The sequence below is a fragment of the Lycorma delicatula genome, chromosome 3, assembly GCF_047948215.1.
Source record: "Lycorma delicatula isolate Av1 chromosome 3, ASM4794821v1, whole genome shotgun sequence".
Taxonomy (NCBI): domain Eukaryota; kingdom Metazoa; phylum Arthropoda; class Insecta; order Hemiptera; family Fulgoridae; genus Lycorma; species Lycorma delicatula.
In genome coordinates this window covers 226837875-226859549 of record NC_134457.1, presented here as the reverse complement: position 1 = coordinate 226859549, position 21675 = coordinate 226837875, and the positions used below count along the sequence as shown (strand labels likewise).

At 31.1% G+C, this 21675-nt stretch overlaps 1 long non-coding RNA gene across 1 annotated transcript; it reads left to right on the top strand.

Annotated features, from left to right (window-relative positions):
* The first annotated feature begins 5486 nt into the window (after positions 1 to 5486).
* On the top strand, positions 5487 to 7673 carry LOC142321104 (uncharacterized). The gene is made up of 3 exons (XR_012755582.1): positions 5487 to 5574; positions 6786 to 6899; positions 7464 to 7673. It is a non-coding gene; the product is annotated as an uncharacterized LOC142321104 (long non-coding RNA).
* The last annotated feature ends 14002 nt before the right edge of the window (positions 7674 to 21675 follow it).

The following is a 21675-nucleotide window of genomic DNA, read 5'->3' as shown; positions in this document are numbered from 1 at the left end:
TTAAATTCAAGTTTGATAGAAGTCAACAGCATTATTGTACTTTTACAACTAGAAGAATTAATTTTTTTAATTAAATTTAATTTTTTTGACAAGATTATTTTACAGAAGTATATTTTACTTTTCCAGCTATCAGCCAGAGAAACCTTATCAAAACCTCTTTCTGTAGCAAATTCTGTATTTCAGGTGCAGCAGAATACGATAAAATTGCAAAAATCACAACAGAATTCATGTCATTCTTCGTTAATGGTGTCTCAACAGCAACCATCATCACAACCTTGCTCATGTCTTCCAAATCCATCAGTAACGGAGTGCATGGACTGCAGTTATGCTCCTGAAGTTGTAAATGAACCGGTGAAAAATTGTGGATGTGCACTAGCTGTCAATAACAAGTTTGAACAAGTTTGCTCACACAGTCCTAAAGTACCATGTGAGCTAACTTGTTCAAGCGATAGATGGTTACCTTTGAAAACTCGGCAACAATCACAAGGGCCTTGTTCAAAGCATTGCATGAATGGACGATGTGCTAAAATGAATTCATTTGCATATGGTTCAAGTGCTTTACACACAAACAATCCCTATTCTCCTGTAACTGGACAGCTCTGTGCAACTACGTCTTTACAATAAGATAACTTTGACAAAGTGCACAACACAAGAAAATATTAAATAAATAAATTTTTTCTCTTTAGGAACATACTGATGTGATCTAATGACAAGTAGCTTTTGAATGTGATGTATTGGCTTTGATAATATTGCTATTTGTTTCTTTCCACTTCAAAAAAGAAATGGATGCGGTTGAAAAAATTAATCTATTGCAGGAATCATTAGTAAGAAAAAGTAAAATTTGCTGTTAACACGCTCAAGAAAGATTGCTGTTTTCTGATATTGTCATTTTTAATATATTTAGTCCTCCAACTTAAAGTAAATTTATTCTACATACATTGTGTAGTATTCTCTAACAATTTCATTTTAAGTTAATGGATTATTTTACAACAAAAATACTTTATAACCTGTTAATGTTAATTATATGAATTGTTATAATATTACTATTAAGAATTATAGTTGTTATTTAATTATATTTATCTGTTAATGAAGTATAAAATTTATTAATGTGATACATAGTGGATGTAATGGCATTCATTTTATTTTTCTAATTTAACATTCATTCCAAATAGTTAGTATTAATACTGATTACTGAATGGCCAAATAGAATTTCATATTATAGTATCAGTATAACTGGGTTACAAATATGTGAATATTAATTTAACCACTTTATTTTAGTCTAATAATTAATTTTAAATAAATTTTTTATACAATACAAATTTTTTGTTCTGTTTCATTTTCAGAATGGAAATGACTGTTTGTCTGCAAAAAAATATTGTTTAGTTTGTGGAGTTGAAGTGAAAACTGGAAATAAATTTGGAAGTTCATTTGCAAATGTAAGACTTAAAAAATTTTATCTAAGTTATATTCAAAATATCACTACGAATTTCTTTTGTCTCCACTAAATTTATTAAAATGAAGAAGAGGAATATTTTAGTACAGTAATTTCAAACAATACATTTTGAGTAAAAGGATATTAGGACTGGCAATATAACATAAGCAAGTTTAAAGTCAGTACAGATTAGAAAATGTATAAGAGCCTACTTACACTAAAATTTTAGGATGCTGGCTGTAATACAGAGTGGAAAAAAGATTAACAGGGTTTTAAAGCTACTTAATATATCTAATCTTAACTTACAATAATAAATCACAGGTAAAATGAAAGAGTAACTCTTTAAGTTTTTTGTAAGTATTCAATGTGAGCACGTTTTATCATGCAGCCCACATATTACTACTGATAGGAGAGTTTGTTCCATACTTTAATCAGCGTGTCTGAAGTGATAAGGATCTTGTATATGTGCCTCTGCTACCTAATAAACCCATCCGACTTGGAACTCAGGTTGAAGCAGATGTAGTTTCTATTACTCCAGACATGCTGATTAAAGTATGGAACAAACTCTTCTATCGGTAGTATATGGGCCATGTGATAAAAAGTGCTCACATTGAATATTTCAAAAAAACTAAATTGGATGGGTTTATTAGGTAGCAGAGGCACATATACAACATCCTTATTAAAACCCCAAAGAAAAAAATCAAATGGGTGGAGGTCTGCACGTCTTGGAGACCACTGAAAACAAGCTCTTTTATTGGGTCCATGCTGACCAATCCAGCAGTTGGGGAAAATATCATTCGACTGATCCCAGACAGGGATACATCTGATCCCAGATAACTAAAGAATATATGGAACTTGCAAGTGTGCTTCAAGTTATATAAGCAACATAACTGAAAAAAAAAATTTAATAATATTGCTACATATTTTTATTGATATTGTCTTAGAAAAATTTTGGGAGATTTTTATAAACCTTAAAATATTTTTAAAGCAAAAGCTCTAGAAATGATAAAGTATCAGTGGCTATAGTTGTATTTATTTAGTAACTTTGTGTAGTGAAACACTGGATGTAGTTTTCATGTCACAATAAAACTGTTAGTTTTATGGAAAAGTAAAATAATTACTAAACACAGCTGAGTAATGATTTAATTGGTGTAATCATTTTTATTTATTAACTTCATTCACTCATTTTTTTTTGTTTATGTTTTTATCAAAGTTATCAGAGATAACTTGCTGTTCAAAGAGTGTAGTTCTACTATTTCTTTTAAAGTAGTAATAGTATTAATTTTATCATTATATTTTTTTTTACCATTAACTGATATGTTGTGTAATAGTCTTTGATTTCATTTTAGAATGGCAGTAACTCTTACCAAAATGGAGGACTTTTTTTTCCACCGCATACTCGACAAAGTTCTCAAGTATGTGTTGGAAAAAACTCTTATTCCGAAAACAGAAATGAAAATGGATTTGTAAATTCACGTGGATGTGTAAGTCTCTCGTAACATTTGTATTAAAAAGATTAATAATACCCTAATTCACATTTTCCATTCCTTTTATGAATTTTAAGCTAAAAAAACACCCGGAAAAGTGTTGCTTGTGATTGCTATGCTACAACAGAATACTAATTGAGAAGAAAATTAAGGAGGGAGAATATGAAAATATGTACATCAGTAGAAAATGATTCCTACTAATAATGTTAAAGAAATGATTCTATTCTTGATAATAATTTTGAAATACAGGTCCCTAGATAGCCAGCCGTACTCTTCCTTGATCAATTCAAATTAATTGGTATCGACATAATTTCATAAAAATCAAGTCATCCATTTTAAAGATTGCAAGGAAAACATCAGACAAAAAAGGCAAAAAAATAAGGTTTATTAGCTTGTACCCTTGAGTAAAATAATATAATTGCCGAGATAGACATAGAGCTAAAATGGCTCAGCTGTTGAAATATTTACCAGAGCACAACCCTGGTTTGTTTTTACAGGTTTTATATAAATAATAAAAAGCCTTTTGTTGTTTATTAAAGAATTTCCTGCATTGCTTTATTTTTATTTTTTTATTTAATCATGTTCTTTGGGTTTTATAGTGCAGTGTCCTCTGTGCTGCAGTGTGGTGTGTTAGGTTATTGACTCTTGCTATTACTATCGAATGGAAGAAGCGATTCAGCAACCAGCTAAAAATCATAGTGAAATTTCTTTTGTATTTTTATAAAGTAACTGGCTATTGACCAGCACAATCTGATGAACGTGAAGGAACATTTTTTACTTAACATTAAGTGTTTTATGTTCCTTTAGATAGTAAGAAAATAACTGATCTCCACAATCCACACCTTTCATAAAGTCTGTAGTTCACACTTAGAAGTGATGTATGTTGTTTTTTATGACACTTAAGTAAAAAAATGACCATACCATTTTTGAGTATATATAATTTTATTTTGGAGTATATATGATTAACTTTTCTTACAACTTTATATTTATTAGTCATTATTCCATTAGCATATTATGTTGTGGTTTAGTCTTCTTACATTTTGAACTTCACTGCAGGTAGGTTCTGTAACCTATCTATAATTTTTTCCATCGCAATTATTAATCTTAAATTTTAGCCTGTGGTTCCATGAGAGAATACATTGTCATCCTGTAGTTATCTTTTTTGTTTTTTCTATATTCTACTGCACTTGCATACATAATCACCATAAAACCATCACCCCGTAGAAGTAAGTTCTTTAGTAAAACAGTAAGTCTCGAGCATTTTATTGTTCATGCATTACTTTAAAGATGATTGTTTAAAGCATTACTTTATGAAGATGATGTGTGACATTGTATCCTTTTTTATGAATTGTAGACATACCATAATTATAATTAATCAATAGAGATTCATAAACCGGAAAAACATTACCAATTAAATAAGTGATGCATCTTGTAATAGTCTTGAAAGTTGTTTATCCTTTATCGTTCCAGTAGGAAAGAAAAGACCAGTATATGTAGTACTAGTAGTACAACTACTGTCAGTTCTTTAAAGCGTGTATTATACATGATTTTTTGGGTCTTTGGCAGCAATTTGTGATCCGTATGTATTAGTTTTGTTACAAATATTTTCAATAAAATATCTTGTGAACTGTTGTAATAGTTGATTTGATTGCGTGTCTGCAGCAAATATAGAAAGAAGAAATTTTTTTCTCTGGAAAATGGGATATTTATAATGACCTGGTTCTGGGTTATTACCCCTCAATGTGATATACAACTTAAAAGAGTAATGTATGATAGGAAATATGACAGAAAAATTTCTATTTCAGAAAAAGCAATAAAACATGATACTGATTAAGAAGGGAAGAGTAATTTCATGCATTATAATAGTTCAGGAATAAGATATGTATGACTTCTGGTAGGTTATAATAGATTATTCACTGAGTGCAGGGGCTCACATTTTATGAAAATTTGTTTCATGGTTATTAGACTATTGTCACTAAACCTGGGTTATATATTCTAGTTACTGGACTTACCCAAAGTTATCCGTTCAGAATATAATTTTAACTTTCATTCAGAAAAGAAAGTTTGTTACCGTCACTGATACCATAAATGTGTCAGAAAGGTTATGTGTCATAAGTTCTAAGAAAGGTTATTAAGTTCTAAGAATTTTTGAGACAAGCTTCCTTAGTTGGCGAATAGAAATCCCGTAGAATTGACTTTGAGTTTACTGAGCAATCCTGGATATTGTTCATGGTTGCAAATTACAAAAAGTACCAGTAACCATACCTCTTTGAGTGCATCCCTAGGTAACTGACAGAGAGAAGCTCATCAGATATCCACAATTTGTAGGCATGCATGACAGCATTTTCATCTGTAAACCATATTACTCTACTCCAAAATTTATAATATTCTGAACCTTGAAAAAAATCCATACACATGAACAGTTAAACTTAAGATATTATGAAATATGAATATTATATTATGAAATAATTATAAAAATATAAAATAAAATAAAAAAATTACAATTATAAAATTATCGTATAATATTATCTTATATAATTCTTTTTTGTTTTATTTTAAGAGTGGAGATTGTGGTTGCAACTCGAGAGACATTTATGATTTGTGTGAAAATGGAAATGCAAACGAATGTAAATCAGCAGCAAATTCATATTTAAAGTAAGACGCCACAATGTTTACATTAATATGGTAACAATAAGCTAAATATTAGGCAAGTATATGAAAACTTTTAAGCTGTTTATAAATTAATAGAAATAGATGTGTGGAATTAAGAGAATTTTTGCAATTGGGACATCCTGACATCCAGGGTCAGGGAGAAAACTCTCCTCACTTTGCTGGCTCACATTAGCTCCAGCATTGCACATTATGAAGGTTCCTCAGTTATGTTGTTGTATTCTACTACTATTAATAAAATCAAAGAAAACTTCCTGGCTCTTTTGTTAAGCATAAAGATTCAGTAATTGTTAAAAACTTTTTTCTGATAATTGTAATGATGTTACTACAGGTACTTTAAACAATTATTAAATGTGTTAAAAATGTAAGAAGTTTAATTTTGTTTACACTAGGATTTGATTATGGTAGATACTTGGTTAATTATTGTCAAGTAAGCCGTATTCTTACCTTATGTATTATTTTATACATAATTAAATTTTTTTTTTAATGAAATGATCTCTATGAGAAGCATTCAGAAAGTTTTCTGCGTGACAGAAAAACAAATTTTTTTTATTTTTACACATTTTGTAATTCCTTACATTTAGACTTTCCATCTTTAGGCTTATTTAGACTTCAACCTTTTTATACTTTCAGTATAATGTTATTTGTCCTACTCTGCAAAGTAAATGGACTGCTCATATACATTAATATATATATACATAAGTACTGGAGGATATAAATATAAGTTTTTTTATGCCCTGCCATATTCCCTTGATTCAGTTAGGATTCCTGATCTACTTTTCCAATGGACAAGTTTTTGAGACAACCTTTCTTAGTTGGCGAATAGAATCCCTGTAGAATTGACTTTGAATTTACTGAGTGATCCTGGATATTGTTCTTGGTTGCAAGTTAACTAAAAGTACCAATAACCATACCTCTTTGAGTCCATCCCTAGATAACCGGCAGAGAGACATCCACAATTTGTAGGCATGCATGACAGCATTTTCATCTGTAAACCATATTACTCTACTCCAAAATCTATAATTTTTGGACCTTGCAAATAATTCATACACACGAACAGTTAAACTTAAGATATTATGAAATATGAATATTATATTATGAAATAATTATAAAAATATAAAATAAAATAAAAAAATTACAATTATAAAATTTCTTATAATTTTATTTTATATAATTCTTTTTTGTTTTATTTTAAGAGTGGAGATTGTGGTTGCAACTCAAGAGAGGTTTATGATTTTTGTGAAAATGGAAATGGGTATGAAAATGGATATGTAAACGAATGTAAATCGGCAGCAAATTCATATTTAAAGGTAAGACGCTACAATGTTTAGATTAATATGGTAACAATAAGCTAAATATTATAAGTAAATTTTTTTTTAAAGCAAAGAAGTTATAAAAATGTAGAGAATGACAAGTATATGAAAACTTTTAAGCTGTTTATAAATTATTAGAAATAGAAGTGTGGAATTAAGAGATATGTAAATTAAATAACAAACACATATTCATCATGGAAATATATCCTTGGGTTCTGCATCAGTTGCTGTGTTTGTTATTTATTTAATACATGTTTTTTGCATTACCTTAATTGCTCTTTCACCATGCAGTTAATAAAGGAAAATATACCCTCGGCTTCTGCAATTAATACTCATAGTTTATTTAATGTATTTTATTATAACATCTACTATATATTGTTGATAACATCATCATTAGTTCAGGATTCCACAACTGCAATCTTAATGTATCTAAAGTTAGCTAGTCGAAAGTGGTTTGTGTGTATGCTCTCACATACACACACACTCTGTGTGTGCGTGTGTCTTATGTGTGTCTTGTGTATGTATATATATTATATATAGTTTTTATTATTCTTTTTTCAGAATTTGATCAGATTCAACTGCATCACTACCTTACAGCAAAATATGGTGGAGTTGAAATCAAGCGGGATGGCAAGGTTAGATCAGGGGGATGGCGAGGTTAAAATAAGGGGGTCAAAATAAGTGGGGTGGAAGAGGTTAAGATTAGGTCAGGGTCAAGATCAGACAGGATGGCGAGGTTAGATCAGGCGGGGTGTATAGGATAAGATTAGGCGCGGGGTCAAGATCAGGAAGGGTCAATCAGGGTCAAGGTCAGTCACTTTAATTTTTAACCAGATTTTGCTCTTTTTCCTATTGCAGTATTTTTTTCAAAAGTATGCTAAACTAAACCTTACCAAAATAATATTGATATTCAAATACATAGTAAAACAAAACTTACTAGAACTTTCTAATCGTTCCAAAAATAAAAACTATCTTCTCTAATGTCTTATTTGATAGCTAACTTTATTTAATATAACATTGCCAATCATAGAGCTTAAATGTTACAATATATTATATGTATGTGTGTCTCGTGTATATATATATATATATATATATATATATATATATATATATATATATATAGTTTTTATTATTCTTTTTTCAGAATTCGATCATCAGATTCAACTGCATCACTACCTTACAGCAAAATATGGTGGAGTCAAGATAAAGCGGGATGGCAAGGCTAGATAGGCAGGTTAGATCAGTGGGATGGCGAGGTTAAAAGAAGGGGGGGTTCAAAATGAGCGGGGTGGAAGAAGTTAAGATTAGGTCGGGGTCAAGATCAGCCAGGGTCAGACAGGGTGGCGAGATTGTATAGGTTAAGATTAGGCGCGGGGTCAAGATCAGGAAGGGTCAGTCGGGGTCAAGGTCAGTCTGGGGTCAAAATAAGCAGGTTGACGAGGTTAAAGATCAGGCAGGGTCAAGATCTAGTGGGGCGGTAAGTTTAAAATCATGTGGGGTCAAAATAAGCAGGGTGGTGGGGTCAAGATCAGGCGCAATCAAGATCAGGCAGGATCAAAATCAGACAAAGATGACCTCTCTGGTAAAGCCAATCAGGGCTTGGAATGGAGGGAGGGGGTGGTGTGGCGATCTGGATCGTCACAAGGTGGTTGTCTTCCCCTATGGGGTGAGGTTGTAAACCGATTGAACTAATAAAAGCAAAGCACACATGGTGATTTAATTTCTTTAAAGCATTTAACTTAGATGTTTATTAAGTTCAATCGAATGATTATATTTATAAATCCTTTCAACAAAACTTTGTAGTTTCAAAAATTCAATTGAATTAAGTAAGAGATGTTTAGGTAACCTGAGACGTTGTATCTCCCTCTATGAATCATGAGACCTTGTCGATGGTGAGGGGGCTTGAGTGCTCAGTGATACAGAGTAGCTAGACCGAAGGTGCAACCGTATCGGAGAGGTATCTATTGAGAGCCAGACTAAGGAATGATTCCTGAAAGAGCTCTTTAAGTAGTTTTTAGGGTGTAGGTCAGGATGACTTTGGTCATTTCAACTACATTCAATCCTCTTGAGTACTGCACAGCTGAAAGCAATGGAAAACTACAGCTGCTTCTTTTTCCAAGAAAATGTAGCTCTCTGCATTTTTGTATAACAATGATGGAGGCGGCTTCCTCGGTAAAATATTCTGGAGGTAAACTAGTCCCCTATTCAGATCTCTGGATGGAGATAGGCCAGATAGGCCTTGGATAAAGAGTAGTATTTAAAAAGTTCCTTAAACTTCATACGTGGATAATTTTTTCTGTTCAATTCCATTATTTAAAAAATTAGAATCTACATATATTTGCTTGTGGGGCAATAAATCCTACCAAAGAGGGTAGGCCTTTTCTTCCAAATGACAAGACCATGAGCCGGGCTGAATTTTCATTTAGTGATGTTCCAGTGGCATCGCAGTATACAGGTGTAAAGATAGAAAAGGTAGAGATTTAATGAGTACTGTTCATGATCCTTCAAATAAAACAACTGTGTATCAAAAACTAAAAGATTGATTTAAGGAAAATTTTTCTGCTCTACAAGCTGTAGGCGATTACAATATTATCTTTTGTAGACAGATTTTATAGACTGAAAAACGATTACAAAGTCAGTATGAAATGTAAAAAAATGAATCCGACTGTTTTTTCATTTGATTGCTGCGTCGTGAAGAACTTTATTTATAGTCATTTATTGCCCACATTCTCAATGTGGGCGCGGGCGAAAAACATTTATGAAACTGTTAATAATTATTAAATGTAATAAAAAAAATACAAAAAAAACGAAAAAAAATTACAAAAATATATTTGATTACATATAAAAAATTATTTTTTAAAAAAACTTTTATTTAACTAATATTAATATTAACGTTAATAAAAAAAGGAAACAAATTAGAACACAACCGCCTTGAACTTTCGTTTTTGTAACTACTGTTTCATCATCAAATTTTATTTACACAGCTTTTGGTAACTCACCCCTTTGCAATGGTTGCGTGTGAAAAAAGTTTCACACATCTAGCGTACGACAAGCCCCATCTTCTTATAATTCAAGTCCGCTTTGTTCAACCTTCTTGGTTTGAAGCGGAAATAAATTTGCGACATCAGTTTTCATTTTTTGAGCTAACAATAAACAGACTTGAATTATAAGAAGATGGGGCTTGTCGTATGCTAGATGTGTGAAACTTTTTTCACACGCAACCATTGTAGCATCGACTGAATTTGAAATTTTAATTTTTTAAATTTTTTTATCCGTGTTAAGTTTTGTCTGTTAAATTTTATCTTTTGAAGTTTTGTCTCCTAAATTCGTTGTCTACCGTTTGTCATTTATTTACATTCTCTTCTGCGCCACTTATAAATTAAATTGCATTAAACCTAAGTACTCTAGTTATGCTATTTATTCCTATTGCTGGACACAGAACAGCTTCTTGACTTAAATATTCATCTTCCCATTCTCTGCCTGCCACCTCTTTGATCATCAGAATGCCGGCCACTAGTCGACGTACTGTCCCCCACTCTCTGGGTCCCTGAAGCATAAAATCGATCGTTGTGTCTGGCGTTAATTCTTCCGTTCCACACCTCCTATTCATGTCAGTCCACCTGACGCATGCATAGAAGGTGTATTCAGTCGTCTTGTTCACAGTACAGACATCGAGACGACGGAGTAAAACGCAAATTCCCCATGACCCGAGAGGAACTGGGTCAGAAAGTAGTCTGCTTCTCGATGTTTTCTCCCTATCCACGCTCCTGCGGTTGCTTCGTCCCACGATACCTGTCATCGATTCAACAATCGACGTTTTGATTCTTCTTTCGGCATACCCTCGTATACTCTAGTTAATTGTCGGGCCCTTAACTCAATCAAGCCGGGGCACCTCACCGCTTTTCCAGATATTGTACGGTAAACCGAGATGATCCTGATGGCTGCCCTTCGCTGAAGAAAAGCCAGCATCCCCTACTTAGCACCGGTGAAATCTATTTTCGCCTTCCGGCGTACCGAAAGGGATTTTTTTTTTATCTAATCCTCTTAACTTTGAGAGTGTAACAGCAGCGGGTGCCTTTGTGTAATATGTAAAAACTTATTTCACGTTAAGCAGCATTTTGAAAGATATATAGATACATAATTTTTCGGACAGGATTTTAATTGTAATCTTTTATGTAGTATTTTATAATTAAATTAGATTTTCTGTCGTACCTTTAAGCGAATGAATATAGTTTTTCTAAATTTTTATTACGATCGATATAAATATTTGACGGTGGGTTTTTATAATTTCATTTAATTTTTTTCTTTTAATTTCATTCTGGCTTTTCAGAAATTATTTTTAGAAAATGGATAGGAAAAGATGCGGTGTGTTTAAAAAAAGAGATAATGGTAATTACTGTAATTTTATTAATTTCCCTTCATAACAATTTTGATTAAATTAACAACAAAATAAATAGTTATTTTTTGTGATTTTTTTTTTAATTCTTCATTTCAAGATTGGCTTCAAAAAATTTTAAAAAATCAACATTTCCCTTAACGTTCAAAACCTTTTTTACATGTCTTACGGTTTTACGGTCTACGGTACTACTGGACGGTAGTACTGTCCAGTATTCTGGAAGTACTACTATCAAAATCGGTTGATCTAGAAATTTCTCTATTTTGACGATATATTGAGGCATAAATATACATTGTGCCGGTCATACTTGTCGACAGAAAACTATCATAATATGCTGCAAATTATAACAAAAGTTGATAAGTAAATTTTAATGTAAAATATAAATACATATAAGCATAATGATTTTTAAAAAATTGATATCAATTTTTTGGAAATAACATAGGACTAGAATGTTTCACCGTTACAACATACTGGCCGTTTTAATTGGTTGCGGTAACAACCAGATTGTTACTTTCTGATGTGTTTTATAATGATTTGTATGTGATATGTGTTTTATATACTGGTCATTTTAAACATTCTCCATATTAACATATTAAAAATATAAGCATAATAAATATAATCAACCAAACTTAACCTACGCTCGCTTGACTCGCTAAACTCGACTAATTAACAATAATGTTTTGTTTATTTGAATAATAAATAATTGCAATAATTACTAAATTTATTATTTAAATATTTCAATAATATATATTATTGAATAAGATGTAAGTATATTCAATAAACTTGCGTATAAGTTTATTTTTTTGATTATATTGTCGTAGGAGAATTCTTTTTTCAGTAGATCGATCTGAAAAAAAATATTTATAACCAGTAAAAATAATATGAAACGTGAAAATGTATGTATTTTAATTGACAAAGAGTTACAGTAACGATAATTGTGACCGCTATAATTTTTCGATTACATAAACAAGGAACTAAAATACAAAAAAACGGTGTCTATATCTTGATCATCAGATTACAAAATGTGAACCACAAAGACTGTAGGTTATTACACCATTTTCCAGCTAGCGTCTTTCTCCACAAAATTGGCGTTTACGTATGCGATAACTCCTCATCACATGAAAATCTCGTTCTTCCAAGCGAAACTGTAAGGTTAGGAAACAAGAAAAAGTCACTTGGGGCCATACGGGTAGTAGTCGACCGATTCAAAATCAAATTTGTGAATTTTAGCCACGGCGAATGTCGAATGTGAGCATGCCTATTGTCCTGATGAAAAATCACTTATTTCTTCAAATGCGGTCTTTTTTAGCAATTTTTGCCTTCAGCTTGTCAATATGCGTAATACTGTCCTGTTATTGGTTTACCTTTCTGAAGATAATCTATAAACAAAATTCCGTTACTATCCCAAAAAAACAGTCGCCATCACCTTCCCGGCCGATGGAACGGTCTTCGCCTTTTTCGGAGCTAATTCACCCTTTGGAGTCCACCGTTTTTACTGTGTTTCGTCTCAGGAGTGTAGCTGTGGAACCACGTTTCATCTATAGTTCTGAGTTGAAGGAAAAAATCCGACAAAGTTTTGCCGAAACCGTTCCGGCAGAGCCTTAGAAATGTTCATTCGTTTGCGTTTTTGGCCCAAAGCGAGCAAACGCGGACATAGTTTCGCATATTCAATTCTTCAGTTAATATATGACAAAATTCGTCCTTTAGATATGCCCATACCCTCTGCTACCTCTCTAACCCCGGTCGTCCAGTACGATTTGGTGAACGTTTTAGATTGTATCAATGGTGGCTGCAGTTTTTGGGCAGAGGAAGTCATCTCCATACGCCCTTTTCAATTTTGGAAACGTTTCAGTAGCGACACAAAACTTGATTGCACAACGTTGTTCATAATTAGTATCGCTCATTTTTTGTAACGCACAATAAAAACTCGTTTCACGAAAAGTTTGTTTTCCTCTCGTGTGGCAACAATAGACTAAAATTATTAATATATAATATAAATCGAGCGATAAAACTTTAAACAACATTTCATAGAAATGTACTGGATTCTATATTTACTTATTTAATCTAGTTTTACGCGTAATTTAATAATTCGAATATAAATCTAAATTAACGCTGTGATTGTAGAAAGATTTTATTATAAAAGTACAGAATGACATTACATACTTGCGTTTAAATTCACTAAAGAACAAACTTTATAACATATTCTATTTAGGGCCTTGATCCGTAAATTTAACATGAATAAATTAATTTTTCGTTTCTGAAAGCGGAAGCGAACAAAAGATTTTATGAAACAATTCCATTTCAGTAAAAATCATATCATAAATTATACAGTTTAGATTCAAAATTGAATGTCAATACATCAGAGGCTCGTTTGAAATATAACATAATAAAATATGTGATTGAGAGCACCACATCTTCCTTGTACGCCTATTAAATTACATATACATATTTTTTTTTTTAAATGAAAAGTATACAAAATTTAATTTAATAACTAATTATATTTTTTCATATTTTTTTTATTATTTATCGTACAGGTTTTTTACAATCACAGGTTAATAATTATTAATATATCAATATATTTAATAATTATAATTAAAACAAAGTCGGATTCGAAACGATTACCTCCTTTGTAAGAGTAAATATTTCATTAATTAAAATTTTATTTGCCTATAACTCTGGAACCAATGAAAGTAAGTACCACTTATGATATATCGTTGAAAAACTCTCAATGAGGGCTTATTACTGAAATTAAGAAGTCCAAAATTCACATAATTTTTTATTATTTTGGGAATATTTTGTTACGTTTGAGATGTTACACCAGTCCTAAATCCAAAATTTCAAGATCCTACGGCTAATCGTTTTTGAGCTATGCTAGATACGTACGTTCGTACGTAGAGACGTCACGCCAAAATTAGTCAAAATAGATTCAGGGTCGTCATAATGGATATTTCCGTTGAAATCTGAAAACCTAAATTTTTCGCGATCACAGTATATCTTTTAATTTATACAAGGAAATAAAAATCCTTTAAAAAGTATCAGAATGGAAATTCTTGAGGCCAAATATCAGTAGAAAATTTGCTTATATATTTTTTGACAAGATTTTTAAAAAATATAGAAAAAATCTTATGATTTAGCCCGTCCAGTTATATATTTATTTCAAATTAATTCCTGCAACGCACTTGAAAAATTATGCTAATGCTCAGTTTCTCGGCAACGCCTGGCAGTCATACAACCACGTACACAGTTTTTATTACGTTATATTATGTATTATCTAAATATACATTAATCTATATATAAAACTATTCAAGATTAACAAAAAAACCTTCAAAAATTGTTCTGCATGTTATACGTATATATTGTAATAGATTTGAGCGTTGTATTCTGCGCGTCCTAGCATTATCATTCTAACACAGGTAGTCGACACGATTCCGAGTATCTCCATTCTCAAAAGTACTATGATAATCTGAGAAGAAATATAAAAAATCTGATGTGGGCACAACATGACTTCCTTGTACGCCCATTAAATTACATATACACATTTTTTGCTGCACTTCATTTAAACTTATTTAATTTGAAAGTGAGATACGATCCTCCAATTCTGAAATAAAAGTGGACATTTACACGATTGCTGAAATTATTAATTTAACAATTTTAAATGAAATTTTAGTTTAGAGTAAAAATCCCTTGGTTTCTCTTTAAATAAATAGTTTTTTTCCAAATAATCCGTTAATAAAAATTGGTTATTCTACACCATAAGGTCAAAAATTAATATTTGTAACCGTATAGAGTATAAGAGTTCACTAAACAGAATAGTTCAATTATTATTATTTTTTTTTTTGTCTTCAGTCATTTGACTTGTTTGATGCAGCTCTCCAAGATTCCCTATCTAGTGCTAGTCGTTTCTTTTCAGTATACCCTCTACATCCTACATCCCTAACAATTTGTTTTACATATTCCAAAGGTGGCCAGCCTACACAAATTTTTCCTTCTACCTGTCTTTCCAATATTAAAGCGACTATTCCAGGATGCCTTAGTATGTGGCCTATAAGGCTGTCTCTTCTTTTAAATATATTTTTCCAAACGCTTCTTTCTTCATCTATTTGCCGCAATACCTCTTCATTTGTCGCTTTATCCACCTGTCTGATTTTTAACATTCTCCTATAGCACTGCATCTCAAAAGCTTCTAATCTTTTCTTCTCGGATACTCCGATCGTCCAAGTTTCACTTCCATATAAAGCGACACTCCAAACATGGTTTCAAAAATCTTCTGCTGACGTTTAAATTAATTTATGATGTAAACAAATTATATTTCTTACTGAAGGCTCGTTTAGCTTGTGCTATTCGGCATTTTATATCGCTCCTGCTTCATCTTTAGTAATTCTACTTCCCAAATAACAAAATTCTTCTACCTCCATAATCTTTTCTCCTCCTATTTTCACATTCAGCGGTCCATCTTTGTTATTTCTACTACATTTCATTACTTTTGTTTTCTTCTTGTTTATTTTCATGCTATAGTTCTTGCGTAGGACTTCATCTATGCCGTTCATTGTTTCTTCTAAATCCTTTTTAGTATCAGCTAGAATTACTATATCATCAGCAAATCGTAGCATCTTTATCTTTTCATCTTGTACTGTTACTCCGAATCTAAATTGTTCTTTAACATCATTAACCGTTAATTCCATTTAAAGATTAAAAAGTAACGGAGATAGGGAACATCCTTGTCGGACTCCCTTTCTTATTACGGCTTAGTCAATTATTATTAACTTTTATTTATACGGATATCTTGGAAAAAAACTTTAAATTGAATAAAATTCAAAAATTTTATAAGAATTTGCTAAGAAAAAAAAAATACAAAAACAATACAATTCTTAATTATAATTTTCATTTAATATTAAATAATCAGATGTTTCACCAAATTGATTACATATACACGCATGCAATGCCTATTAAATAGGTTTTTTTCATATTTTAAATCAATATTTTTAAATAAAAACAAAAGCGTGACATATATATATAACAGCGTGATATATATTGTATGTAAGAAATTGGCTTTAATAAAGTTTTTTTTAAAATGCATCAGATATGATCGAAATTCGTTTTTTGCAATATCCCCCATCCACTTCCAAATTTAAAAAAAAAAAAATTATAGGATGAATGACCCATATATAGAAATATTTGAGCCAAATTTGAAGAAAATCTGTTTTATCAATGCTGAGATATAAGGTCAAAAGCAGTGCGACACGCATAGGTACGTACATATTTTGTTGAACTAGATGAACTAAGAGAGGTTATCTGACCGATTCATTGTAAAAAAATTAATTCTGAAAACTTTATAAATATTTTTTATTTATCTTTGCGATACACCGGCTTCAATGTACTCTCGTTGTATTCTTCTGCCGCCAGTCCATTTAGCCACTGATTTACAGCATATAAATAGCTGAATATTTTTTTAATAATATATATATATATTTAAAATATTTTAACTGAAATATATTAATAGAATTTTCTTTTAATTATCTTCTTTAATTTTAGAAAAACAAATTTTAAAAACGTATTTATTTTTTAATTTAATAAAAATAATAATTTCGATAAATTTTGCTAAAAATATATATATATATATATATATATATATATATATATATATATATCTACCTTATAAGCAGCGTCTATATCGGGACTAATGAATTCAATATACGTGAGGGGTTTTTCTGGTGCATAAGCAGGCATTATTTGACCTTCACCGTATTTAAAGTCCTCGTAAATTTTGTTAAAACCACTGATACTGAATGTTAAAGTTATTTCATTATTTACTCTTGCACAATTTAACAGATATTTAATGAATTTATTTTGACAAAAGTAATAATTATTTGTAATTTTAAAATGTCTTTCTTGCCTCACGAGTTTACGTAAACAATATAGAATATCGAAAAATAATTAACTGTATAATTACGCGAAAATTTTCTGAAATAGAATATTATTTTTTTCAAAAATCCGCAATCGCAATTTGTAGAAGGAGTATATATGTATCGTAAGCTTATTTTTGCTGGAAACAGCAAAATTCGTTACTGTAGTAACGAATTTCGTTACTGAACGTCTGATTTAACGAATCGGCACTTTTCAGAAGTTTTGACGTCATAGTTGATTTAATATGCAATTTGTTTTCTTGGTAACTTAAGTTGCATTTTTTTAAATTAACCTGCTACGCTCGCATAGCAGATAAATTAATTCAATGACACAACATCCAGTACACACATCGAGTGGTTACAATTTTATTTTCTCGGCGAATAAAGATATATTAAAGAGGAAGCACGGTGGATCATGTAATGAGTATCAGATATTTTTTTAAATCTTTACGTTTTAGGTCAAACTAGTTCATTTAGACAAAAAAAAAAAATTCTTTTACGCAATTTTTTTCGGTCTTATTTTTCGATATTCACCGAACTGATTTTCTTCAAATTTGACTAACATATTTCTATCTTTGGGACATTCATCCAATTATTGTTTTTTACTTACTTGTACGAAGTAAAGGAAATAATGTGATCGCCAAAAACTTCGGTTTTCAGATTTCAACGGAAATATCCATTTTTGATAATCTCTGAATCCATTTTGACTAGCTTCGGCGTGAGGTCTGTACGTACGAATATATGTCGCGTAAATCAAAAACTATTAGCAGTAGGATGTTGAAATTCTGGATTTAGGGCTGTTGTGAAATCTAGTTGTGCACCTCCCCTTTTGATTGCAATCGACTTGGCCAAAAATGTTCAAAAAAGCTTAAATCCAAAAAATTGGATTTTTGACTTTTTCTTAACTGCAGTAATAAGCCCTCATCGAGAGCTTTTCAACAATATTTCATTGTACAATTTTTCATTGGTTCCAGTTACGACCAAATAAAATTTTAATTAATCAAATATTTGAATCTTACAAGGTGAAGGCACATCGGTTCAAATCCGACTTCATCTTTTTTTTAACTTTTTTTTAAATTTAAATTATTTATTTATTTATAATTGTTAACCTGTGATTACAAAAATATATTTGATTACAAAAATATATTTGATTACATATAAAAAAATATTTTTTAAAAAAGCTTTTATTTAATTTGTTACTTAATCAGTTGTGATTTTGTTTACATTGGCAACGGCCATACAGGCTCTTTGCGATTGGTCGTTGTGTTTGACAGCAGCCATCTTACATTGATCTGATTGGTTTACATTTCCAAATTAAAAATGTTAAAATTAAAAATAGATACATAGATTTATTAAAAATATATGAAAACAATCTTTAATGCGGGTTATATATCGTGCTAAAATTTGAACTCAATCGGTGCACAAAATTTTTAGTTTTTGAAGCCGTACATAAACGGACTTCATTTTTATATATATAGATTAAATCATTGGATCATATCAAAATGCCGACATTGTATTGTCATCGAAGTTACGAGGAAGTATTGTCATCGAAGTTATTGAATCAAATTTCATTGATTTTCGTACGATAGTTAATGCGAAATAAAAATTTTCAGCAACCTACATGAATTTAGCGCAGTGGTAGTGCTGCGGCGGGTGGGGGTGGGTCATATCCAAATTCTAACACCGTAGTATTGTATTGTCATCGAAGTTACATTACGTGTACCAAATTTCAAATATGTCAGGTTTTTTTTTTGTCTTCAGTCATTTGACTGGTTTGATGCAGCTCTCCAAGATTCCCTATCTAGTGCTAGTCGTTTCATTTCAGTATACCCTCTACATCCTACATCCCTAACAATTTGTTTTACATATTCCAAACGTGGCCTGCCTACACAATTTTTCCCATCTACCTGTCCTTCCAATATTAAAGCGACTATTCCAGGATGCCTTAGTATGTGGCCTATAAGTCTGTCTCTTCTTTTAACTGTATTTTTCCAAACGCTTCTTTCTTCATCTATTTGCCGCAATACCTCTTCATTTGTCACTTTATCCACCCATTTGATTTTTAACATTCTCCTATAGCACCGCATTTCAAAAGCTTCTAATCTTTTCTTCTCAGATACTCCGATTGTCCAAGTTTCATTTCCATATAAAGCGACATTCCAAACATACACTTTCAAAAATCTTTCCCTGACATTTAAATTAATTTTTGATGTAAACAACTTATATTTCTTACTGAAGGCTCGTTTAGCTTGTGCTATTCGGCATTTTATATCGCTCCTGCTTCGTCCATCTTTAGTAATTCTACTTCCCAAATAACAAAATTCTTCTACCTCCATAATCTTTTCTCCTCCTATTTTCACATTCAGTGGTCCATCTTTGTTATTTCTACTACATTTCATTACTTTTGTTTTGTTCTTGTTTATTTTCATGCGATAGTTCTTGCGTAGGACTTCATCTATGCCGTTCATTGTTTCTTCTAAATCCTTTTTATTCTCGGCTAGAATTACTATATCATCAGCAAATCGTAGCATCTTTATCTTTTCACCTTGTACTGTTACTCCGAATCTAAATTGTTCTTTAACATCATTAACTGCTAGTTCCATGTAAAGATTAAAAAGTAACGGAGATAGGGAACATCCTTGTCGGACTCCCTTTCTTATTATGGCTTCTTTCTTATGTTCTTCAATTGCTACTGTTGCTGTTTGGTTCCTGTACATGTTAGCAATTGTTCTTCTATCTCTGTATTTGAACCCTAATTTTTTTAAAATGCTGAACATTTTATTCCAGTCTACGTTATCGAAAGCCTTTTCTAGGTCTATAAACGCCAAGTATGTTGGTTTGTTTTTCTTTAATCTTCCTTCTACTATTAATCGGAGGCCTAAAATTGCTTCCCTTGTCCCTATACTTTTCCCGAAACCAAATTGGTCTTCTCCTAACACTTCCTCCACTCTCCTCTCAATTCTTCACACAGTATATACAAACTATAATTCACCGGGTTGGTGTAGCGGTGAACACGTCTTCCTAAATCAGCTGATTTGGAAGTCGAGAGTTCCAGCGTTCAAGTCCTAGTAGTCGGTTATTTTTACACGGATTTGAATATTAGATCGTGGATACCGGTGTTCTTTGGTGGTTGGGCTTCAATTAACCACACACCTCAGGAGTAGTCGAACTGTACAAGGCTACACTTCATTTACACTCGTACATATCATCCTCTGAAGCATTATCTGAAAGATAATTACCAGAGGCTAAACAGGAAAAAGAAATAAGTATACAAACTGTAATTAAACAATTCCCGGTGATAAAAGGTATAGGATAAGGCTAAGTACACTTTTGAATATAATATTCACACACCATCTTCATAGTTACCATAATACTGAAAAATAAACATACAATATAGACTAACAATATAAGATAAAGAATTATTTTACACGTTTGTTAATTAAAATCTTCATAATTGAAATTATTTGCACATCTTAAATGACTGCAGAATATTCTTAATTTATATAATTCAGAAATTTAACACTATAAAAAGAATGTTGTTTAATTCTATTTTAATAGTCAGTAACAGTAAAAGTGGCATGGAAGCATCATAATTAGGGTGTTTCGCTGGTACAAACTCATATGGAATGCTAATAAATCCGTCCATAAAATATAATAAAACATTAAAACTTAGACCCGTCATTAAAAATAAACTCTTAAACACGCAGCAAGGGACACTCTCCAGGCTCTGCGATTCGAAGGGAGAATTTGTGAAACTCCCGCTACCTTTACGTTCCATTCCATAGGGTCTTAAGTATTTATTATAACTTACATAAAACTTAATTCTGCTTTCTGGTATGATAGAAGATTTGTCATAGATTATTACAAAGAAATTGTCTGATATGATCTCTTTTCACTGTAATGACCATTGTTAAACATTAATTTCCTACTGTTAAAATACGATCTAAACTTGTTATTAGCTGTAATATCTATTTTCCCAATTTTTTTTGGAGAATGTTACGGAAATTTATTGTTTCGAAGCAGCGATCAAAATTAAATAATAAAATTGGATTGTTAAAAGATTTCTTTTCTAGTCATTTATGTATTAATGTTGTATACAGCAGGCTTCTAGTGACATAAAATATCTCCATACATAGATACATAAACATCTTTTTAATACATTAATTTTAATTATTATAACTTATAAAATAATTCTTCCATTTGGATTTCGTTTTAATGCAATCATTATCCTCATTCAATATTTTAATATTATGGATTAAAACACATTAAGAGCTTTTAAAGGTTTAACTACTATATGAACCTGTTTACTACTTCCTATGTATTAAACAATAATTATTGATAATAGCAATAATTTATTGATTGTTTTTGGCAGAATATTAAAAGTGCTCCTTAAATAGAAGATTCTTATCGAGGATAACACCTAGATAGAGTTCGGCTGTTCATTAGTAGGTATTTAATTTTAGTTTGAAATATC